This window comes from Thamnophis sirtalis, unplaced genomic scaffold, assembly GCF_051295495.1.
Source record: "Thamnophis sirtalis isolate CommonGarterSnake01/CBP01778 unplaced genomic scaffold, rThaSir2_p1.2 scaffold_10, whole genome shotgun sequence".
NCBI classification, from domain to species: domain Eukaryota; kingdom Metazoa; phylum Chordata; class Lepidosauria; order Squamata; family Natricidae; genus Thamnophis; species Thamnophis sirtalis.
The window spans coordinates 24,935,587-24,960,011 of record NW_028261390.1 but is presented as its reverse complement, the minus strand read 5'-3'; the positions used below and the strand labels follow the sequence as shown (position 1 = coordinate 24,960,011).

The following is a 24,425-nucleotide window of genomic DNA, read 5'->3' as shown; positions in this document are numbered from 1 at the left end:
TGTAGTTAAAATGCATAATGTTGTTTTTATTTAAACAGAAAAAATGAGATTGAGGTTAGCACAATCTTGAGAGGTTAATAAAAAGGCCATTTTCCTAACAGTCCATCCAGAAAACATTAAATGGTTGAGAGAAGCGGTTGGTAGTTTAAGTAATCCCATTAGGGATTTTTGTCTTCCCCCTGTAAATGATGTGTATGTCCATTGAAGTCCCCACTTTAGTTTTCATGTACTTGTGTTTACACTTGAAAGACAATTAAGCTAAATCATTGTACATCTAGATAACGTATGTCCAACCCATGGCCCATAGGCTGCATGCATCGCTGGACAGTTATAATAATATGGCCCCACAAGATCGTATTCTCTGCCTCCTGAGTCCCAGCTGATTGGCTCCGTCTTCTTCTGTTGCCCTGCACAGGGGAACGGAGCTGGAAAGCAGGATTGTGGGGTGGAGAGGGAATGGAGATTTTTCAGTATCCTTCCCCTGCCATGCCCACCAAGCCACACCACACCCACCAAGCCACGCCACAGAACCAGTAAAAATTTATGAATCCCACCACTGATTTATATACATTATATTATATATTCTTCTTCACTAAATGTGATCTCAGTATACCTTGCAACCATTGGTTGAACTATAGGTAATCCTCAATTTATGAACATAATTGAGCCCAAAACTTTTGTTGCTAAGTGAGACATTTGTTAAATGAATTTTGCCCCATTTTATGACCTTTCTTGCCACAGTTGTTAAATGAATTGCTGAAGTTTTGTTAAGTTAATAACATGGTTATTAAGTAAATCTGGCTTCCCCAATGACTTTGCTTGTCAAAAGATTGCAAAAGAGGATCACATGACCCCAGGAAACTGCAAACCCCATAAATATGAGTCAGTTGCCAAATAGTCACTAAACGAACTGTTGTAAGTTGAGGACTACCTGTGTGTTAGCATTATTACTGAAATTTAGACAAAACCTTGATTTTGATTATTGGTTTAGAGCGATATATGCAGAATTGGTTATATATTGAGCCGGTTCTGCCAAAGTGGTAGCGGAAATTTTGAGTAGTTCAGAAAACCGGCAAATACCACCTGACTGGCCCCACCCCCAAGCTATTCGCTGCCTCCCAAGTCCCAGCTGATCGGCTGGGTCTTCTTTTGTTGCCCTGCACAGGAGAACAGAGCTGGAAAGCAGGTTAGTGGGGTAGGGTGGGATGGAAATGGAGATTTTGCAGTATCCTTCCCCCAGGAGTGGGGAAGGAATGGGGATTTGCAGTATCATTCCCCTGCCACGCCCACCAAGCTATGCCCACAGAACTGGTAGTAAAAAAAATTGAATCCCACTACTGGATATACGTTGCCATGATTGGTTCATGGCAGTGCTTTTCAAAACCATGTAAAAGGGGGCTTCACTCCACAAAGGCGTAGGGCTCATTTTGGAACTTGCAGTCTTATTCCTTTTCATCTATCAGGTGTGGTTTGCTGGGCTCTCATGTCAAGTAAAAGGACCCAAACTTTCTGGGCAAGTGTTTCCCAAATGTTTTCTTTTATTACCCAACAAAAAGTCCTCTTTACCCAATGCAAGTAAAACACTTTAAATCAATTTAAATGCACCTGCTGTGATTGGTGAGTGTATTTGCATGTCATTACCAATGCCAATGCCATCTGGCTACTACCCGGGGGAGGGCCTTCTCTGTGGCAGCTCCGGCCCTCTGGAATGAACTCCCCGCAAGGATTCGGACCCTCACCTCTCTCCAGGCCTTCCGAAAAGCCGTCAAAACCTGGCTTTGCCAGCAGGCCTGGGGGTGATGAGTTCCCTCCCCTCTCGACTTGTATGGTTGTGTGACTCTTGCTTATTTTAATTCTTTGTATTTCATTTTATGTTCCCCTTTTTTCCCCCTTTGAATTGTTCACCGCCCTGAGTCCTCCCGGAGAAGGGCGGCATATAAATAATAAAATTCAATTCAATTCAATTACCAAAATAAAAATAATTCTTACTCAATTTTGGGTAATTTACCAAAGTTTGGGGATTACAATCTAAATTCTAGAAACATTAAACAAATGCACTAAAATTAGAATTAGCGCATTCTAATTTTAGCTCATTTAACTTTTTCTCATAAGTTGAGAAAAAGGTACAATTTCGAAGAACCTTTAAGTCATAGGCAAATACTTTGGCAACTGACTGAACTAAAAATAACTTTTCCAAGATGATTCTTGCAAAAAATATTCAGTAAGATTTTTTGATAAGGGATGGGGTGACAAGAACTCCAGTAACTTAAATTCTTTTCCCACATAAATCAATATATTCCAAAGTACACTAGGGCACAGTCTGAGAAGTAACGGTTACAGCAAAGGACCTGTACAGTTCGTGCAAATGGCACTTGGGACATGTTGTAAAGAAGGTGTAAGTGTAATCTGTAAAAGGAAAAGCATACTTAGCAGGACATTTCTTTTTCTTACATTTCCTATAATTTACAAAAAAAGAAAACCCCAATATATTTGAAACAGGGTATTTATGGAAACTTTCACAGGTGAACAATCTGCTATCAAGATTTAAATTTGTTTCACAGTGGGCTCCATTTGAAATATATTAGAGTAATTAATGCTTGATTCGAAGCAAAATTGGGAAGAGGAGTTGTGACTCCTAGCACCAAAGTCAGAATTAATCCACCCCATTTTGTACTTTGAATAAAATAAATGACTGAACATCGTGTGCGTGTGTGTGTGTGATTACTTACTTACTTACTTACTTACTTACTTACTTACTTACTTACTTACTTACTTACTTATTTAAACAAACCATGTATAGGGCTGGCCATCCTGTTCTTGTGATTCTGGGTGACTGGCAGTGAATTAAAACTGGAAAACAGCAAAACAACTTCAATGTTTTGTTTTGTTTTTAAACTAAAACGAGTAAAGCCATGCAATCTCTAGACTAGAATCAGAGAGGTTGATTCAAGCATTTAGACTTGTTGCTAAGTGAGCCTAGTTGTTTGATTTGTGTATAGTTTGTAAATTATCTATTCCAAGAGGAAGAATCTATTTGAAACTCTTGACACTTGTTGGTGACACAAACCAACTAGTTGGGCTCACCAAACAACAAGTCTAAGTGCTTGAATCAACCTCACCGATTATAGTCTAGGACAGGGGTGTCAAACTTAAGGCCCAGGGGGCTGGGTCCAGCCCACAGTGCTTAGATTTGGACAACGGGGGCCACCCCAGAAACAAAAAGGAGAGGCCCACAGTGCCTCTGCCAGCAAAAACAGAGCTCATGAGAGCCGCATGTTACCCTTCCAAACTCCGTTTCCACTGGCAGAGGGTTGCAGAAGCTGTCCTAGCTGAAAATAGAGCTTGAGAGCCTGTTTTGGCTGGCAGAGCACTTGGGTCACCACAGGTGCCCCCCCGACACAAGTGATGTCATGCTGGCCACGCCCACCTTGACACTGACCTTGGCCCCGCAAGGTCAATTACAACCCTGATGCAACCCTCAATGAAATTGAGTTTGACACCCCTGGTCTAGGGATTGCATGGCTTTACTCACAGGCAATGTCTCTATAGGAGTTGACAAGTATTTTGATCTACACTATTTTTATTTTGGAAAAAAGAATGTAAGAAGATGTCTCAGAAAAGCTATCTCACTTTGCAACAAGATAGAAATATACTGTGACGTGATAGTTTATTCTAGACACCTGAAAAGAATAACAGCATCTTAAATAGCTATATCTATTCAGATAGTCCTCAAAGTACCACTATTTGTTCATGACCATTCAAATGGCAGCACTGAACAAATCTTAATCTTAGTCCCTGAAATTAAAGAAATTGCAGTGCATCCACCATCATGTCATCAAAATGTAGGCACTTGGTAACCCCCCCCCCCATGCTTACTACCACAGGTGCATTTAACTCAACTGACCTGCCGATCTCTCTCCCATCTCTGCCCTTTTGGACTCCAGCACTCCATGGTAGAAGTAAAAACACACCTGTTTTTGTATTACTTATACCAATTGTAAAGTTTATCTGCAAGAAAACTAATTTTCTCAATTTGCAAATTATGTATCAGTCATCTTAAGATATTTCCAGCATAGATTTACTCAAAATAGAAATGATATTAGAAGTCTTTAAAGGAAACCAATAGGACACATTGCAGCTGAAATATGTACAACATATACAGTTATTAAAAACTGTCTCTGTACGGTGGCAACATCTAAAATAATTAAAAAGTACATTTGATTAGGTTAAGGTGACCAGACGTCCCGCTTTTGGCGGGACACACCCGCTTTCCAATGCATTTTCCCGCGTCCCGCCCGCCTTTTTAAAAGGCACACTTTTTTTGGCGCTCGCAGCTCCCGCCCATCAGCTGCTAGCTTGCTGGGCTGGCTCATCGTTCTGTTCTCTATCCTACCAAATGAGCCAGCCCAGCAAGCTAGCAGCTGATGGGCGGGAGCGGCGAGCGCCAAAAAAAGCGTGCTTTTAGCCTTTTACCTCCTACAAATTTAAGCCAGCCCAGCCTGCCGCTCACTGATTGGATTGGCCTGGACTCCAGCCAATCAGTGAGCTGGCTGGGATGGGAAATTTTCAGCACGCCTGCGCGAGTCTCCATTTCCTTTCGCCAAAAGACGAAAGAGGTTGCAGCTGCGCTGACTGGTGAGTAATCTAATTCTAATCGAATTTTCCGCTCGCCGCGGCAGGAGGAGAGGGTGGGGGCAGCTGCAGCCGCCCGCAGAGAAGTTCCTCTCGCTTCCGGGGCTCCCGCCGCCCGGCAGAAGCCCCTGAAGCACGTGGAAGTTCTCTGCGGGCGGCTGCAGCTGCCCCCACGCTCTCGGAGGCGGCGATCCCATTCACGAAGAGGAGCTCCCTTCAGGAAGCTGCAGGAGGAGAGGTGGGGAACGCGGAGTCCGTTCGTGAATCAAAATGGATCGCCACGGCAGGAGGAGAGGTTGGGGCGCTGCCAGCCGCCCGCAGACAATTTCCAAGCGGTTCCGGGGCTCCCGCTGCCCGGCAGAAGCCCCTGAACTGCTTGGAGGTTGTCTGCGGGCGGCTGGCAGCGCCCCAACCTCTCCTCCTGCCGCGGAGTCCGTTCGTGAATCAAAATGGATCCGTGCGGCAGGAGGAGAGGTTGGGGCGCTGCCAGCCACCCGCAGACAATTTCCTCTCACTTCTGGGGCTCCCGCTGCCCGGCAGAAGCCCCTGAACCACGTGGAAGTTATCTGCGGGCGGCGTCCGTTCGTGATTGGGATCGATCGCCGGGGCTTCTGCCGGGCGGCGGGATCGCAGCCTCTCGCTTCCGGGGGTCCCGCCGCCCGGCAGAAGCCCCTGAACCGCGTGGAAGTTATCTGCGGGCGGCGTCCATTCGTGATTGGAATCGATCGCCGCCTCCAAGAGGGTATACAGAACACTATTTACCTAAATGTGCATATATACAGTTTAGTGTTTTAGCATTTATTTTTGAAAAAAATCAAACTCCTAAATCATGGTGTATAGCTTATTGCTCCTATCTTGGACATATTTTTTCTGATCAAACATTTGTGTTTACTGGGGTGGTGCATAAAGCTGAAAAGAGTTATTGTTTGTAATTTTTCTACATTATTTTGCTGTGAAAGAAGAGTTTTCTTCTTGGGGATAGATATTGATGGAGATTTCTTGTGCCATTAGGAATTGTTGCAAAGAAAAGATAAAGAATCTTATGGTGTGATATTGGTGAATTTTTTTAAAAAAATAGTCTGTGTTGTCTTTCTGTCCCAAATAGATAAATATAATTTCATTATGAACATCTGCAGGGCTTATGGGATTCTCATAATATGGGAGAGTCATGCCTTTCTAGATCATATTTGCCCATTTATGGTTTTCTGTCTCATCTGTGAAATTCACAACCTTTTATTTGTTATGTTCTGAATTTTTCTCTTTTTAGAAAGTGATAAGAAATCTACCTGCAATTTAATCTTGACCAGGCATCCTGACTTTTAAGAAGTCACTGACATGCCAGTTTTAAAATTGTTTTTTTTTCTTGATAGTTAAGGTCAAAAATTTAAACTTGCTGTCACAACTTTGAGCAGGGTGTGAGATTGTTGATGTCCATTTTACTGTCTTTCAATAACTTCTGTATAATGTTCCAATCAAGCCTCAAATTAAGATGTTACCAACTAGAAAGCCCTACCTTTGTCATGAATGGGATTACTAGCAGGGCCTCCCCAGAAGATATTTAAAGCTCTGGTAAGATAGCACAAAAAATGCTATTGGCTTGTTTCCAGATGAGTCATTTACTGTAAGGAGTATAGGCTCAATGTATTTTAAAATAATATTTTATTTATTGTGCATATGATTTTTTAAAATAGTTGTATTCTGTGTTGATTCTTTTTTTAAATTGTCTTAGACTATTTAAAAAAAGATTCTATCCAAAATAAATTGAAACAAGCCATTTTTAAAATTTCTATGCACAATACTTTGAAATGGACTCAGGAGTCATGATTGACACTGAGTGAATTTGCACTTTTAATAATCAGGAAGATACAATGGCATTGAAAAAAGTGACTGATGACCATTTTTCACACTTAGCGACCATTTTCACACTTAGCGACCGTTGTGGCATCCTCATGGTTACGCGATCAAAATGTTGATGTTTGGCAACAGATTCGTATTTCTGATGGTCGCTAAGTGAGGAGTCTCGAGGAGGGGGAAAACATTTAGTGACCAAAGTTACAATGGCATTGAAAAAAGTGACTGATGACCATTTTTCACACTTAGCGACCATTGCGTCCATTTTTCACACTTAGCGACCGTTGCAGCATCCTCATGGTCACGTGATCAAAATTTTGTTTGGCAACAGATTCGTATTTATGCTGGTTTCAGTGTCCTGGGGTGACCTTTTGACAAAAAAAAATTTTTTTAATCAACCCCCCCCCCCCCCTGGTCAAGGGCGTCCCTCTTTTCCAATCTGAAAATCTGGTCACCTTAGATTAGGTATTAAATGACAAATTTACATTTCATCCCAGTTTTTATTGTTTATTTGGCTGTTCTTTTTTAGTTTAGGGAACACTACTTTAAAACATTCAGTATCCTTCAGCACCCAAGAAATTTCATATGCTCAATTAAGAGAGATATTTAATATAAATAAAAAGGTAATTGATAGTATTGAACAACATACAACAGATTTTTGCCTAGTTTTGTTTCTATGTGAAAATCACTTTTGGACTTTTTGCTTGAAACAGGAAGAAATGAGTTTACTTTTCAGATTTGATTATTAGAACTGCTTATCACAGAAATACTGTGAGTTTTAGAACAAGAGTTTAATGTAATTTATATTCATAACTGTTTGAAGAAAGTCAGAAGTTAGGTTTTTTTTTTAACTTATTATTTTAAAAAATTGCCTCTTTTTCTCCCTGACTTGGGAAAGAATTAGATAAAATTACTGAAATTACACTGTATTATAATTTGAATTTTATAAAATGATGCACCATTTGTATATGACTCCAGTGAAATTATTATGGATATATAATGGTATTTCTAATCAATGCTGGAAATGTGAAAAACAAGAAAGGGCACATTTTACCATGCCTGGCAGACTTGCAAAAAAGCAACAAAAAAAACCCTCTGATAATGTAAACAATTTAAAAGATCAATAATCAAATCAGAAGTTTTTTTTATTGCGACTTATAGTCAGTCAGTTAGATAAGACTTGTGGAAGATTGATTTTGTATATGATAATTTCAACAAGATTATTATATGCACAAAGATGGAAAATACTGACATACCCATAATGGAGGAATAGATAGTAAAGATAGCAGAACTTGGTGGAAGATGACAGAAAGAAGATGGTGAAAGGAAACTTCTTATAGCAGGGGTGTCAAACTCACAATATGACATAGTCATCATGCGATGACATTATCACGTGATGTCATCATCTGATGACACTGTCATCACATGATGTATCGTGACTTTCCCCCCCCTTCGCTAAAATGGGGGTGGGGGTGGCCAGCGTGTGATGCATCCAGTCCACAGGCTGCAAGTTTGACATCCCCGTTTTATAGCCTTTTTGTTGAAAATGGAAAAAATGAATTGGTGATTTAAGGATTTGCTGATTACAAAGGTCTATGGGAAGAAAAGAACCAAATTATAACTTTAAAGAGGGAGGAGAAATAATGAATTTCTAACTGCTGTAAAGAAGTCACTTTCTTCTCTCTCCTTTTTTTATCTGCACTGTTTTTTCTACCTTTTTTTAAAATTTCATTTCTTTCTTTAAGTTCATTCCAAATAATTTCAAGGTTATCTTATATGAAAATCTTTAATCAAACTCATACAAAAAGTATTTCAACCCAGTTACCACTGTATTATTCTGTTGCTGTACTTTTTTTAGAATGCAACATAGTACCCTACAATAACTATCCCTCTACTGATCTAAGATTGGCATATGTATGTTATCTTCAGGTTAGGCAATGAAATTACATGCTAAAAATATTTCAAATGCTAAACTTATAACTAATTACTAGTTCTGATAAATTCTAATATAATAAGTCTTCCCAGCAATCAAAACAGTGGCAGGAGACAAATTGGCAGAAATAATTTACTATATAAATGCTACATTTTAAAGATGATTAGCATTTTTCAATGAGTAAGTAGTGTTTTAATTTTTACTGTATATGCTTCATACAGCTGGAGATGCCAGAGTTGCAGGGGAAAAATAAAAAGCAGCATCTGTCACTAATTTTCTAGAACCACTATGGAACTATAAAGACCTATCCCAAGAGACTGACTGTTGGCTTACGAATGGTCATTCTCTAGGCGCTGTGGGAGTGTCCAAGCATGGTTAACTTCAGCTTGCTTCCCAAGGACTGAGTTTAAATCTTCAGTGTAGCCACGCCTCCAGCTCCCTTTAGAGGTCAGTTTGAAAAACGATGGTGTGGAGTCCAGAAAGATGTCATAAGAAGGTGAACTATGTCATCAGAAGAGATGACTCGGCTCCACCAGATTACCCCAGGTAATCTGTGGGGTTGGACACTCCCACAGTGCCGAGAATGACCATTCAGATAAGCCAATGGTCATTCTCCTAGGTGCTGCTTGGAGTGTCCAAACATGGGGCATACCCAAGCTATATTGTCCCAGGGTGGGAAGCAGAGGAATTTTGTTGGACTGGAGCTGCCAGGACCTGCTGCTGGACTCTCCTCCCAGAGGAGGCCTCTGCAGCTGCAAAGGAGTCCAATTTGTAGTTACGAATAAACAGGGCCGGTGAGATCCAAGTAGCTGTCCTGCATATTTCATCGATGGGTGCCTGCGTTGCCCATGCAGCAGTGGTTGCGGCGCTTCTCGTGGAAAGGGCAGTGATGTGAGGAGGAACCGGCCAGGTCTTATGTTCGTAGGCCAGCTTTATGCAGGTGCACAGCCAATGTCCAATAGTCGAGGAGGAAACCTTCCTGCCCATCGAAACGGGCTGGAAGGAAACAAAGAAGGTTTTGGACTTCGGAAGGAGGCTGTCCTTTTCCTGTATATGTGTATAGCCTGTCTTACATCCAGCTTCTGTCAAACTCATTCCCTGGGATGCCTGGGATGTGGGCAAAAATCTGGGAGAATCCCCTCCTGCGACCTGTGAAACAAGGTGTTAACTTTTGGGAGGAAGGAAGGGTCAAGATGAAGAATGACCCTATCCGGATGCACAACGCAGAGGCCCTCCCTGACTGATAGGGCCACCAATTCGGAGATTCTGCAAGCTGAAGTGATTGCAATTAGAAAGGCAGTCTTAAATGACATATGGAGTAAGGTGATGGAACGAAGTGGTTCGAATTGAGCAGAGGGCAATGTCTGCAGAACAACTGCCCAGTCCCAAGTCGGGTACCGGTGGACCGTCGGGGGATGTAAGTTGATATCTCCCTTCAGGAAGCTGCGAACCCTGGGGTGTCTGCTGAGTGTTGTAGTCTCATCTCTGGACAAAATGGTGCCACCGAAGGGTGTTAGGGGCAAGATCTTTTTCCAATCCATCCTGAATGAAGTCAAGAATTTGTGGAATAGTTGCTGCAGTGGCAACAATTTTACGCAATAGGCACCAGGATGAAAAGGCAGACCAGGTCATGTCATAGATATGCACTGTGGAGGAACGTCTGGATGCCTGGATGGTGTGGATGACCTTGCCCGAGAAATTGTCTTGCCTCAGGAGGTCCCCCTCAAGTGCCAGATGGCCAACTGGAGCCACCAACGGGTGCTGAATGGCCCCCTGGCTGAGGGAGATCTACTCCTGAGGAATGCGCCAGCATTTGGTCAATGACAGTTTGACAAGGTTGGCAAACCAGGATCGTCTCGGCCAATTGGGTGCAACCAGCAGCACCTCGGCACCTTCCAGTAGGATCTTCTTGATCACCTGGGGAATGAGGTTGAGAGGCGGGAAGGCATAAAGGAGATCTGGAGGCCAGTGGCATCGAAGGGCATCCGCCCTTTCTGCTGGGACTCTGGAATCGCGAAAAGAACCAGGAGAGCTGCGTGTTTGATGGACTGGCGAACAGTTCTATTACCGGAAGGTCAAATCTCTTGGACAGTTGGTGAAAAAGAGATGAAGTCACCATTCCAAGTTGCTGATCATTGATCCGCTCAGCCAGTCTGCAGTTATGTTCTCCTCCCCCGAGATGGGATCCACCTTTAGTGACCTGAGGTGGCACTTGGCCCAATGCCCGAGAGCCTCTGTGTCCAACATCAGGGCCTTCGATCGAGTGCCGCCCTGATGGTTTATGTATGTCTTGGTGGAAATGTTGTCCGTCAGTATTAGTACGTGTGTGCCCTTGACATGCTGGCGGAAGTGGCAAAGTGCCAGCCTGGCTATCCTGAGCTCCATCTAATTTATATTGTGGGCGAGCTCCGCTGGCGACCATCTGCCCTGTGCCACGTGAGTCAGAAAATGGACAGCCCAGCCATACAGGCTGGCTCCATCATTATGATCAGGCACTCTGGATCCTTGAAGAGGGAGCCCCTCTGCAGAGCCGGCGATTGCCACCACCTGAGCGATGTGATGACTCTCGGAGGGACATTCACAATCCTCTTGGAATTGCTGGCCTTACGACATTGAATCGGAAGCAAGAACCACTGGAGCTCCTGTGCTTGTATTCGAGCCCAGGGAACTACCGCAATGCATGAGACCAGCTTTCCCAGAAGCTGGGAAAGAGTCACGAGGCTGACCTTGACGTTCTGATGCGTCGTACAAGGGAGGTTATGCTGTCCGCTCATTGCTGCCTGAGGAAGACTTTGCAAATGTTGGAGTCGATCACCGTGCCCAGATGTTGAATTCTGGAGGTTGGAGTAAGGTGACTTTTCTCCCGGTTGACAGAAAAGCCGTGCCTTTCGAGGGTGCAAATGGTAAGATTGAGGTTCCGATTTGCTTGTGGGATCATGATACCATGTTTATAAATGAGCAAAGCTCATATGAGGCATTTTCTGGTAATTTATGTATTCTTTGTTCGGTCTTCAAAAGTTTTGTAATGAATATCATTTTGGCATACAAATACTTTCTCCTTTAAAGGTTTTTTTCCTTACTATGTACAGATCAGGGAGACACAGAACTCATCTGTTTTACTTTTAATCCAGTACTATGTTTGGTCATACATTAAAAATGACTGTGCCAGAAAATAATTTTGGGGCACTAACTACAAATCTGGATCAATGAAGGGAATTTATAATTAAACTGCCAAAGTTTAATGATGATTGGAAAGCCCTTATGGGACTTTTTAAGGGAAACAGGAAAAAAATGAAATCACATTACTTGGTTTTGAAGATTAGAATAAAATAGATTATCCAGAAAATATAAATACTTAACCATAGAGTAAAAGGTTAACATATTTGTAGCTGCTATGAAATAAAATTGAAACTTTTTAACAATCCTTTTTTCCTTTTCTTTGATTTCTGCACTTTTGTCTTTGTGCTTCTTTTTTCCTCCTTTTTCATTCTAAATATTAGTTATTGTTAGTTTTTACTCTGCATTTAAAATTGCTAATAAATGTTTATTTTAAAAAAGGATCAAGATAAATATTTGAATCTCTCCCTCTCCAACTTCTAACTGCAGCCACTTAGGAGACAATAATTCTCTACTTTCTGAATCATGGGCTACACATTTATTAAGACAAGATACCATTCACTTCCTGTAATGTTATGTCTCTCTGTGTCTTCTATTTAAAATTGCTTAATATCTTTAGCAGATATCTGAGCTCTTCTATGCCGTTTTTCTCATTTGTTTTTATTATAGTGGTCTTTTTCATGCTTATAGGTGGCAATTACTATCCCCTCATTATGTTTCCTTACTATTCTGGAAAACTGCAGCACGAGAGATAAGAGATCTAGATGCTAGAGCTATACAATAAATTTTGATTTTAGCTTTTTATAGGCAACATAAATGAAAGAACTAATATTTGATCAACACTGTGCAATTTCACTAAATGCAGTAGGGTCTTTGATGGAGATGGATTTGTGTCCTTTCAGACAGCTTTTACAGTCAAGCCAGCAGATATATTAAAATAGAGACTTTGTGGGCTTTTTCTCCTTATATCACACATCCTGTTCTGGCTTACCTTATTCACCAGCTATGCCTTCCTCCCTTCCTCCTTCCACAACTGCAGCAGCCACTTCCCCCTCAGGCACGGGCGCATATGGAGGGGGAGGAGTTCTTCCTCATCTTGCACTAAAACCGTTTTCTGCCTTTCATGTTCCCTGATCCCTTCCTCACTTCCTTAATTCTTTCAGACGCTACCTTCAAGCTCTTTCCTTTCGATCTGGCCACACCGAGGCACACCATTTTAGCTTGACATTGCAACAATTCATCAGACTTGTCTGCCACCGCATCTCCCCACTGATCTGACATACAAATTCTGATGGAAATTGTATAAACCCCCGAGAAAAGAAGGCTGGTGAAGATAACCATGAATAAGCCTTTGCAGAAGGATCATGAAAAAAATAAAATAAACCAGATTGGTTACTGAAGGAACCAGAAGAGTTAGTCAAGTTCAGTTTCATCGAACTGAAGGCATATTGTATTGTAATAAACTTAGTTCTATTCAAGAATGTGTTCTCTTCTGCTGTTAAATGTTTGCTTACCTATATTAGAGGTAAAATTTCAGAGCAAAGGAATATGACAGGAACTAGAAAATTAGTGATTTAAGCAGATTAGCAATCATCCTCAAACCCAGATTGTAGTAGGAGGTAACTTTAATTCAAGACTAGGCACAAATGATCTCATCTTTAACATATTATGCCACTGCTGGTCTGCAAAAAGATTATTTGCCTCCTCCATTATAGCCAGTGGTAGTCAACCTGGTCCCTACCGTCCACTAGTGGGCATTCCAGCTTTCATGGTGGGTGGTAGGGGTTTGCTGTAACTCTGCTTTATAAATTTTATAAAGTAAAGTTACTTCCCTACTTTATAAATCACCATTACTGTGGAACCGGTGGGCGGTTAGAAAATTTTACTACTAACAGAGATACAAAAGTGGGCGGTAGGTATAAAAAGGTTGACTACCCCTGATTATAGTGGTGCCATTCTAAGGGTGGAAAATGAAAGTAAGCTGGACTTTGTTTGGTGTTGTATACCAAAGGTATCAAACTCAAGGATTGTGGGCAGAATCCAGCCCACGGGATCACCCTGGAAACAGCGAAGAACTCTGCGGCCCTCCCAAGCTCTGTTTTAACTGGCAGAGGGTTGCAGGAGGCCATCCCAGGAGAAAACGGAAATCAGGAGCCTGTTTTCACTGGCAGAGCACTCAGGCCACCACAGGCGCCCCTAACACAAGTGACATCAAGCTGTCCCCCAAGGTCAAACAAAACCTTGATGCAGCCCTCAATGAAATCAAGTTTGACACTCCTGTTGTATATTAACAAATTAGATGTATACCTCTTAAATGGAGCAATCCTTGGAGACAAATGCAGGGAAATTACTTTTTGGGCTTGCTGCAATTACCATGTTCACACAGCCCTCTCATTAAGTTTGCCAAATCTTATGAAATATTTGATTTAATTTCAGATTGATTATTGCTCAACCTCATGCTGGCAGAGGAATTCTGGGGTTGAAGTCCACCCATCTTAAAGTTGTGAAAATTGAGAGACACTGATGTAGAATACTAGAATGCATCCATTTTACTGCATGCTCCTGTTTATTTCATTTTATCGCACTTACTGTTTTTAATATATAGTTCAAAATCAGAGCTAGCTGGAGTAAATGCCTATTCCAATGGCTTTAAATTAGAATTAATTAAACAGATTAAATGATTAGTAGCTATTGAAAGCCATATCTTTCATAGTTAAACAGCTATATTTTATTAACTAATAAGCATGTATGGTATTTCTTAGAGATAAATAGGAAATTTATGGGTATCTTGCTGTAACAAAACCTTGGCCAAATACCCCTTTAGAGGGATTCAGTATTGCATATCATGTGGATTGGTGGTCATTATCCAAGGTCTCCAGCAGAGGTCTTTCTAGTCTTTGATTTTTTCATTTGGAGATGCCAAACACTGAAACTGTGACCTTGTTCAAAATCAGTCTTGTCCTCTGCTCTAATCAGCAACCTATGTCTCATTAATGCAGAAACAGGCATTTATTTGCCCTACTCTCGTCTCTGGGCCAAAGAGATTTTTTTAAACCATTGTATTAGTATGTAAAGGCAGAGACAACAATGGGGTGCCGGGGTGATCGTAAACAATAGAAGCAATTATGTTATTCCTTTCCAAATGCTGACAAAGAAACATATTGTTTATTAGACAAAGTAGGGGGACAGCTATGTGAGACTATGATAGTCAAAGAATTTTTTAAAAAAAAGTTTGGTAGGAGCTTTTCCAACTAACAATTTTAAAAACCGTAAGTTTGGATAAGAACAGATTTGGGGGACTTTGGAAAAAATAAAAATGTTTGTGTTGGTGTAATTCCATTGCAAGGTTTCAAGCTGCTAGCGAATTTTTCATAAAATAACAATTGAGGCAAATCTTGAAGGCAATTTTTAAAAAGAAGTTTAAAAAGATAAACCCTATCAAACTAGATACAGTAAAGACTTTTTAAAAATCAAATAAATCAATTATTTCTTTTTTACATAGATTATACCAGTATATCTGATTAATAAACATTTTGACACTTTTGCTTCTGAATATATCAACGTTTTGGATAAGGGACAAAGATAAGCATTGTTTGAATCTTCTGAGATGCTCAGTGATTAGTGACACCATTTGTACTACTGTTGTTTTCAGATTTCTTGTTATCTGAACAAATTTTTCCCAACTCCATTGTGTAACTGCATAGACTTTAGAAACAACCAGATTCAAACCATCTTTCCATCTCCATATTTTATACTCCCATATTTATTTTTTTATTTTATTTATATCCTGCCTGTATTATTATTATAAACAAGGGGAACATATGTAATATTTTCCTCTTCTCTTGTTGTTCCCACATCAACAACATTGTGAAGTGTGTTGGATTGAGAGAGTGACTGGCCCAAAGTCACCCAGCAGGCTTTCATGGCTAAGACAGGACTAGAACTCACAGCTTTCTAGTTTCTAACCTGGTGCCTTTACCTAAGATAAACTGGCTAGTTCGGTTCAATTTTTGCTCCATTTTGTTATGCATACAGGAATTGCTAGACTTTACTGTAAGAAAGAAGTGCTATTTAAGAATAATGGAATTTAAGAATGGAAATAATTTTCAGCAAGGCATTATGGATTTTTTTATTTGAATGCAACAAATCAGAGATTTATTAACAGGTTATGATTATGTTAGTAATAATATAACAAGTAAAGACATAGTTGTCTTTAAGACCATGGACGGGTTATATCTTTATATATCTATTTATCCAAATCTCATTAATGATAGCTGTTTTGAACAGGGGTGGATTGCTGCCAGCATTACTACCGGTTTGCTTCATGCACGCATGTAGTTGCCTATAAATTTTTAATGTTCTGCAAAAAAGGACTAAAAACATGCTGGCAATGGCAGCGTCAACCGGGGAACAGATATGGGGGCGTGGCCAACCTGGGTCACTGCTGGTTCTGCGACCCAGGCTAACATACCACTACCGGTTTGCCTGAACCGGTGCGAACCGGTAGCAACCCACCCTGGTTTGGAAATATTCAAGCTTCAGGGGTACAACCAATACAACATCAAATCCCCTAGACAGAAAACGATTCCTTTCCCAGATATCCTCTTTACTGCTATTCAATGTTTTCATTTTATTCAAAGTCTTTTCCATCCCTATATCCACACTAACCTGGCTTTATTTTCCTATTTCAATATCACCTTTCCTGTCATTTTTTCTCTTGGGCTTTTGCCAATTCTATGCCATATTTAGTCCTACTTTTTGTGAATTACATAGCTAAGGTAGAAGATTAAATTTCACAAAGATATGGAAGAGAGAGGTCCTTAGATGACAACAACACATCATATTATCCAAAGTAGGATCACAGTAGACCTCTTTACAAATATGTAATGATGTACCTCTTTATTTGACAGACAGTAAAGGAATAGAACAAGATGTACATTCTGTATATTTGAAAGAGAAGGAGCTTTTTCTTTTTCTTACAGTGTCGGAAGCGTCCACAATGTGAGACAAATGTTTAGTGATGGCCGAGCAAAATTATTCATGAAAATGGAAAGGAAACTATTTGTACAACTGAAGCTATAATTACTCAAAATGCTTATGTTCCTAAACTTTCTTCCAAGAATTAACATAAATAAAATATATCACAAAACATAGAAAGAAGGCAAACTACATATCAAAAACATTTTGGGGATGTGAGATTGAAAGAAATCTGACTTCAATATACATTTTGGTTCAATATACATTTTCAGTTTTTTCTAGATCTAAATGGTAAAGCATTAAAATATTGTACATTCAGTGTGGTAGAAAATATAAGGTAAATGGTGTATAGTTAACGTTACTATATACACTTCAGAAATACCAACTGATTTTAAATTGTATTAACCACCAGGAAGTACAAAATGCACCCTCAAGTACATTTATTTAGCTGTGTATTTAGCTGTGACTTCAAATGTATATCTATAAATCTTGTCCAAGATACTATATACCAATTCTTTTTTAACTGGGTCTGGAGAGCTGTTTATTTTTCAGATTTATAAGCCACCAGAATTATAAAAATTACTCAGCGGAATCATAAAAATACTCTTATGGCATTCAATACTAAATAAACACAATAATACCAAAGACAAACACCTTATAAACAGGCTTAAAAAGAACACTTAAAAAGCCTCCAGAAAATCTATTTTCATTTTTTTTAAAGGAAACATAGTATTATTGATCTGAGTTCCTTAAATTCCAGAATGCAGGCTCTTTCATAAGAAAAACCAGTTTAGTGTATTGGGTAAAACACTAAGCTACAAACAAGGAAACCTGAGATGTAGTCCTCTTTTAGGCATGAAACCTGGCTCCATGACTTTGTCCAGTCACTCATTTTCAACCCAACTCACCTCACAGGCTTCTTGTTAAGGAGAAAATAGGAGGAGGAAGGACTATTAGGTGTGATTGTCTCCTTGAGTTATTCATAAAATAATAAAAAAATATGTAATAAAAAAATTCTAAAAAGAAAAAAAAAGAAAAGAAAACCACACTTCTGGACTTTAGCCTAATCTCCCCAGAGGTGGGTTGCTACTGGTTCGCACCAGTTCGAATGAACCAATAGTGGAAATTGTGACTGGGTCGCTGAACTTGTAGGGATGACAGACTGGCCCAGTCCCTAAACTGGTTCCCCGGTCACCCATACTGTTGCCAGCATGTTTTTAAGGCATTTTATAATGTTCTGCACATGCTGAGAACAATTTACAGGCAACTGCACATGTGCAACAATGCATGGTGGGCACGCGTGCGTGCAAGTGAATCAGCATTAATGCATGCAAAGCGAACAGGCAGTAAGGCCGGCAGCCACGCCCCCCTGAATCTCCCAGAAATGAAAGTTAACTAACTGCTTTTCTTGGCATGATCAAAATCGTACGACAATTCTTGTGGGAAAATGTGGTTCTACAGATAATCCAGGATCCAGCCATCAAAGGCTTTATAGGTTAAAACTAGCACTTTAATTGTACCTAGATGCTGACAGAAAGTCAGTACAGAGGCCACAAGACAGGCATAATATGTGCCCAGAGTAAACATTTTTCACCAATTAAAACTTCCAGGAAGCCTTTAAAGGCAGGTTCATACAGAGTATGATTCAGAACTCCAATCAGATAGACATGGAATAAGTCAGTGATGGTGAACCTTTTATCTATCCAAACTGTGCACATGTGCATGCCCAAACTGAAAGGTGAACGCACGTATGCATGGACATGCACGCATGCGCAACAGAGACCCAAAGACCAGCTGGCTGGTGGGAGGCGGGGCATCCCAGCACTGGCAGCGCGGCAAGAGCTGAGATCTTTTTCTTTCGTGAGCTTTTGTTTCGTCATTTGCAGGGAAACAGAAGCTCATGAAAGAAACGCCACAGAGATCTGACCTGGGGCAACAGCATGCGTGCCAGCAGAGAGAGCTCTGTATACCACCTCTGGCATGTGTGCCAAGGTTCCCCATCAAGTAATCAGATACTACCATACCAGCAAAAACTGTGCAAAACCCTCACCCCCAGCCATGGCTTCCACCTCCTGATGAAGTCTGGAGTCCAAGAAAATCCCTACATCACAGATATGCTTTTATGGCAGTACAACCCTCATCCAGACAAAACAGAGAACATAAAGGAATTCATGTACAAAAAATAGCTCCACCTTGCGGGGTACAATTAAGCTGTTATCTCCCATCCAGACCCTCATAGTCTCCAGACATTGAAAAAAAACTTTAATAACATTTCCAACATATAACAGGTCATAATTATGATATAAATCTCATATTGCCAATTGAGCTCCCATAGAGGCTTCATGTGAATGTTCAATAACTGGGAAGAATGTGAGAAAGATCCTGCTGCATCCAATAATTAGAGCAACCACTGGGCCAAATCCTACACCATACCACCACTGACGTGAACCAGCTACTGAGGAAGGAGCAGAACCCTATAAAACAACTTCCCAAATCCTCATTCAATGCAGAAAAATCCCATGTTTAGTGTATCCAAAGAGATCAGGACAGGCACACACTAGTTCTGTAATGGTCATGACATATATCATCAATCAACTGATACCATCTTTGTCTCATACCTAGTTCTGAATCCTGACAGATGAGGGTTGGGATAATAGCAAACCATTATTTCTATAATCTTTGCTAAGAAGAGAAAGGTAGATATTAGACACTTATCTAATATTTGCAAATCTACACATGGCCCATTAAAGAGGCAATCCAACACCTCTTTAAGGAATGCAGGCATCAACCCATGCTGCAGTGAGGCTTTCACAGCCTCTAAGATCCAGGGAACAACCTGCTCACCTCCTCTTCCTAGCTTTCTGAAGAAGCCAAGAAGAACAAGGATCCAAGGACATTTTAGAGAGTACCCTATTAACTTTCTCAGAGGTAATAGGCCAAAATGAAATGCAAGTAACCTGGCAAAATGCCCCAATAGATCTCAAATACAATAAAAATTAAAGCAAAACATTGAGCAAACTAGTCACAGAGGACACATGGTAGCTCCTTTCCAAAAGGGAATTAACCACCCCCAAAAGGCTACCAGATGATAACCAGCCAAAGCAGTAACAAAGTAGAAACAGGTATGCCATAGAGCAGGGGTGTCAAATTCGATCCCATTGTGGGATTTTGTTTGCCTTTGGGGGGCTGGGGTAGGCGTGGCCTGGTTGTCGTGGCCGACTGGATGAGCGTAGCTGGGGTAGGCCAGGGCGACACTGGGACATACAACCCTGTTCAGTAAAATTTAGTGTACCTTATTTTCTACCTATTCACTGGACATTATTTTTGCCCCCTTATCTCATGGAAGTTCTCAGTAAACAAGAGGATTGACCAGAGGAAGAAGGCATTTAAATGGGTCAGGTCCTGCAGAAGAAATAAGTGGCATCTGGATTAGTAAGTGATTTGTTCATGGCAAAGGGCAGATAATAGTAACATCCATAACCAGATTACACAATTGTAATCAGATATAAAACCTAAGTTTAATACGTGATGTCTACATGCATCGGAGCCAATATAACCTAGGATCGACTCTCGGTTGTCGTAGAGGCCAATGAAATTCCTAGCACTACAAGACTCAGTCCCTTCCACCAGGAGACTGAAGTTTCCCTGGCAAGGGGGAAATCTCTACCTACAGTCTAGCAACCAGGTCTAGTCACATAGGAAGGGATCCTAAGGAAGGGCACAGCAAGTGGTCCACCAAAAGGATACCTTGCTTGTCCTACTATCTAACTGGATACATATTCATATCCACTCACATTTGGAATAGCAATCCTTGCTGCAGATAACACATCACAGTAGATCAACACTATCCCAGCCTTGACAATGAAGTTACTACGGGCTGAAATCTGGCTGGGTAGATTCCTAAGAAAACCTCACTGCTTTCTCTCAATAGGTTCTCAGTGATATAATCCAAATTGCCCATCTGTCCACTACCAAATCAGTACTAACCAGCTTGAAGCCAGGTGCCCAAAATTTGGCTACAGGATCCCAGGTAGGGGCAACTATATACCCCTACTAAGGGTTATCCCATGACATTTTTCTTAGCCTAACAAGACCATGATAGTGCACTATGTTCCTCCTCCACTGCATAGCAGCTTTAATCCTATATGTCATGGCAATGTACATACACTATGTTCCTCTCTTTCTGCACACTACCTTGCTTCAGTCAACCAAGCTCTATAATGTTTTAATATTTCAGAATTATGAGCAAAGAGACTGTATGTACTGTATTAAGTTCAGCATGCAGGTTTTTTTTAGCCTAAACCATTTATGAAAATGGAAAGTAAAAAAAACTATACCTTTATCCTTTGGAAATAAACATAATTCACATACAAAACAATTGCAAATGAATGTATACAGGCTAAGGTTCAATTGGTAATACTAGTCATAGTGAGGATCTATTTCTTTCTAGGCACTGTTGCGAAACAGAATTTGATGTGCATAATGTGATGACATAAGGCAAAAGGGCTAAAGAACAAGTGACTGAGAGATGGACAACATATAAATTTAATTAATAAGACATTCTTAGAAAACAATATTAAGTAACTGCAGTAGTTTTGTGAGGATTTTTTTGGAAAAGTGCCTGGGATGTAAAAAAAGGGTAAGCTGGGTAATTGAGAGAATCCAAATGGGACATTTGAGGGTGGGGGGGGGGGAGGACTAACAATATTTGTATTCTGGTAAATTATTATTTTGTAAATTGGTAACATTTCCCATGGCTGCCCTTTATAAACATCTCCATATCATGTTCTCAATATTTCACATGTGCTCATGAATCATTCCATCCTCTTTAACTTAATTTGAAAGGACAATTTTGTGGCATGAAAATATTTTAACATGTCTGAATGCTTGCCTAAGCAGGCCATATACATACAATTCATTATATCTGTTTTGTTAATTGATTTATTCTACACGAAACATTATTTAGCAATTAACATGTACTAGGCGTTCACATTTCACTTTTAATGTTAGAATCATAGTGTCACTAATCTCTCTCCACACAATTACCGTAGTTTAAAATTTTTGATAAAAAGGCAAGGCAGAGTTATCATTGGTTATCTTAGCCTGAAAATCTAATAGGAAAATAATAAATACCTTACATGCCAAGTATTCTGAGAAGTACAAATGATGTTAAGACTCAATAGCAATAAGAAGAAACAGATAGTAAGGAGTTGATTACTGCAGTAGCATAGCTGAAGAATGTCAGCAAAGTCAAATTGCACCTGACATTTCATCTTCCTAAAGTCACAAGGCCTTGGTTATACCGCCTGATCCATTTCAGTATGTGCACAAATATATGTCCTTCCATTATCATTTTGTCCAAGGACCGGAACCAAATCTTGCATTAATAAGCACCAAATATAGCCCTCATTTTTCACTTTAATTATATTTAATCTTCTGGCCATAATATCTTTCATATTCTGCTCCCTTTTCTGCAGTTCCAGAGGGAAAACCAATACCTTTCAATGATCTGTGAAAGGCTGGTAAATTTCACCCAGGATTTTCGGATTTAACTTTTTGCCTGGATTAAAAAAAAACTTTGGGTGCTCCCCGCTTAAAACTAATTTTCTTTCAGCTCCCCATCTGACCCACTGTTACCCAGCCAGACAACTTTTCTCATTTTTCTTCTTTTTCCTTTAGCGACCTTGGTTTAGCATGGCCAGACTTATCAGGAATCACCTATTTTTCCGGTCCTGCTTCCTTGAAGTTCAAAGATGGGGTTTCATTTCTTCCTAAAATAACCACCAACTTGCGCTTTTTAGCGCCAAAACACAACAATACTGTATCCTTTTTCTGAAGCCCCGTTTCAGGGATGGGGCCGGTGTGTTATTATACTATTTACCCTGAATAACCTTGCCCTCCAGCATCTCATCCATTTTTCCCCTGCCACCGAAGGAGTGAAGTTTCGCCTCAGCACCCAAGGCCAGAACAGGATGTTCTCCATCCTCCAGCTAGCTCCGCATTCCTACTCCCCCTACAGTTTTTCCCTCACAAGAAGCCTCTCACCCCCTGAGGTTGTCGGCCCCCAGTCCTCTCTCCGCGCTCGGCTGCAGCCTTCCACCCCCGAAGGAAACGAGACTGCCCCCTATAGGCAGCGAGGCCCGGCCGCGAAAGGACGGGGCGCTTGGACTCGGCAAAGGCAGGTAATTGGGGACGCAGCTCCGGGAAAGAGGAAGGAAAGGCCGCTCCCCAAGGCTCAATTCAGAGCACATCTGGCTCTACCCTCCAAACGGCCGAGGTCAGAAACAGGCTGCGGCGAGGCGAGGCCGTCAGAGGTCCAGGTGACTCGCCAGCTGCGATTTATTTAGGAGGGGGCAGATGCGCTCGCGCAACCCGCACCGAGAAGAGGATATGCGCCCCCTCCATATTAAACTCTATCCCACCACCCCATCGGAACCTTCGGCATCCTTCGCTCCTCTCCCGGCCGCACATCCCCCATTCGTTACTCCCCACACCTTTTCAGCCAATTTCCACCGCCGCGGGATTCATGTACCCACAAAGTCAAGTTTCTGGCGAGCTGCCTTCCCTAGCCGGCCCTCCTCGCCCCGGTGCGCGCGTAACTCCACCCTCCCTCCCTCTTTTTTTTGCACCTCTCGCACAGGCGCGCGCATCCTCTTCCAACTTTCTCACTTGCCCCACCCTCGCCCACCTCGCTTTCGGCGCCAACTTCACCTTCAGCAACCCTCTCCTCTGTTTTTGGCGCGCGCTCTCACCAGAGCGAAAGGTACTCTTTCTGTCCGCTTTGTCACCAGTGCATTGGGCTGCGCTGACTTACCTAGGGTCCAAATCGGCTTCCCGAGTGTTTGAATGCTCTTTTTTCTGCAGCTATAGAAGTATTATTTTTATTTTTATTATTATTGTTATTATTATTATTTTCTTCTCTTCCCGCGGCGATAAGGTTTTTTTTTCTCGTTCTCTGTAAAACGAAGCGGGTGATCTCTGCGCGCGTTCTCGTTTTATCTTTCGAGTCCGCGGCGGCGGCGGTAGCTGTGCGTGGAGGGAAGGTGGTCTCTCTCTCTCTCTCTCTTTCTCTTAGCCGCTGCACCTGCTGCGAGATTTCGCAATCGCCTCAGGCTTCAAGGCAAAAGGAGGGTTTCTGCAGCTCCGGGTTCTTTCAACTTCTCGGGACGACTTCTCCTCTTTCCCTGCCGTCGTCCACTGACTTCAGAATCGGCTTCTCGGCGTCGGCTCCGCCCGTGGACCACTATGACATTGAGTTTTGGAGATGTTCTCCTCAGTCTCGCTCGCTGCAAGGAGCAAAAAGTCCTCACAGAGAGAGAGAGATGAGAAGATCAGGCGGCGGTGAAATCCTTTTCCTTCCACCTCCCGTGCCGAAAGCCGCTCCCAGAAGCCCCCGGACGCCTTCTGACCGCTTGCTCTAGCCAGGCTGCCTAGATCATTCCGTGGGGCAATCCCCATCTCCACCTCCCGGCAGGCGGGACTGAGTCTCCCTCCCTCCAAGCCGTTTGACCACTTAGAGACTCTCAGGCGAGGAGTGGGGGAGGGGTCATCTGAGAGTCGAGTTGCGACTGTGACACAAGCAGCCTTCAGGGGGGAAAAAAGGTTAAGGCGAAAAAGGCACGTGGCTGCCAATGGACGGGGGGGGGGAGCGTCCTGGATGGCGTCCAGGACTCCCGACACCATGACAACGGAGAGCAGATTTACAATAGTACCTTGAAGAACAAAAGAAGGGGAAGATGGTGGCGGATTGGTCTGGTAGTTTTAAGGTATAGATGAAACTAATTGTCATTTCTCTACATTCCTGAACATCAGCCATCCAAACGAGATTTGCTGCAGCGGGCAAAGCAATACTAGGCAGCCGGTACATCCTTCCAGTTCCAGCTGCCGGTTTCCTCTGTAGTGTCCAAAGTGAAGG

The 24,425-nt window shown here is 41.7% G+C and overlaps 1 protein-coding gene across 1 annotated transcript in view; it reads right to left on the bottom strand.

Annotated features, from left to right (window-relative positions):
- The window catches only part of UGT8 (UDP glycosyltransferase 8), a 55,596-nt gene extending 31,638 nt beyond the window's left edge, over positions 1-23,958 (bottom strand). The window contains exon 1 of the mRNA XM_087724282.1: positions 23,325-23,958. The gene's annotated coding sequence lies outside the window, so the exon portion shown is untranslated. The remainder of the gene's footprint in view (positions 1-23,324) is intronic.
- Between the last annotated feature and the right edge of the window lie 467 nt (positions 23,959-24,425).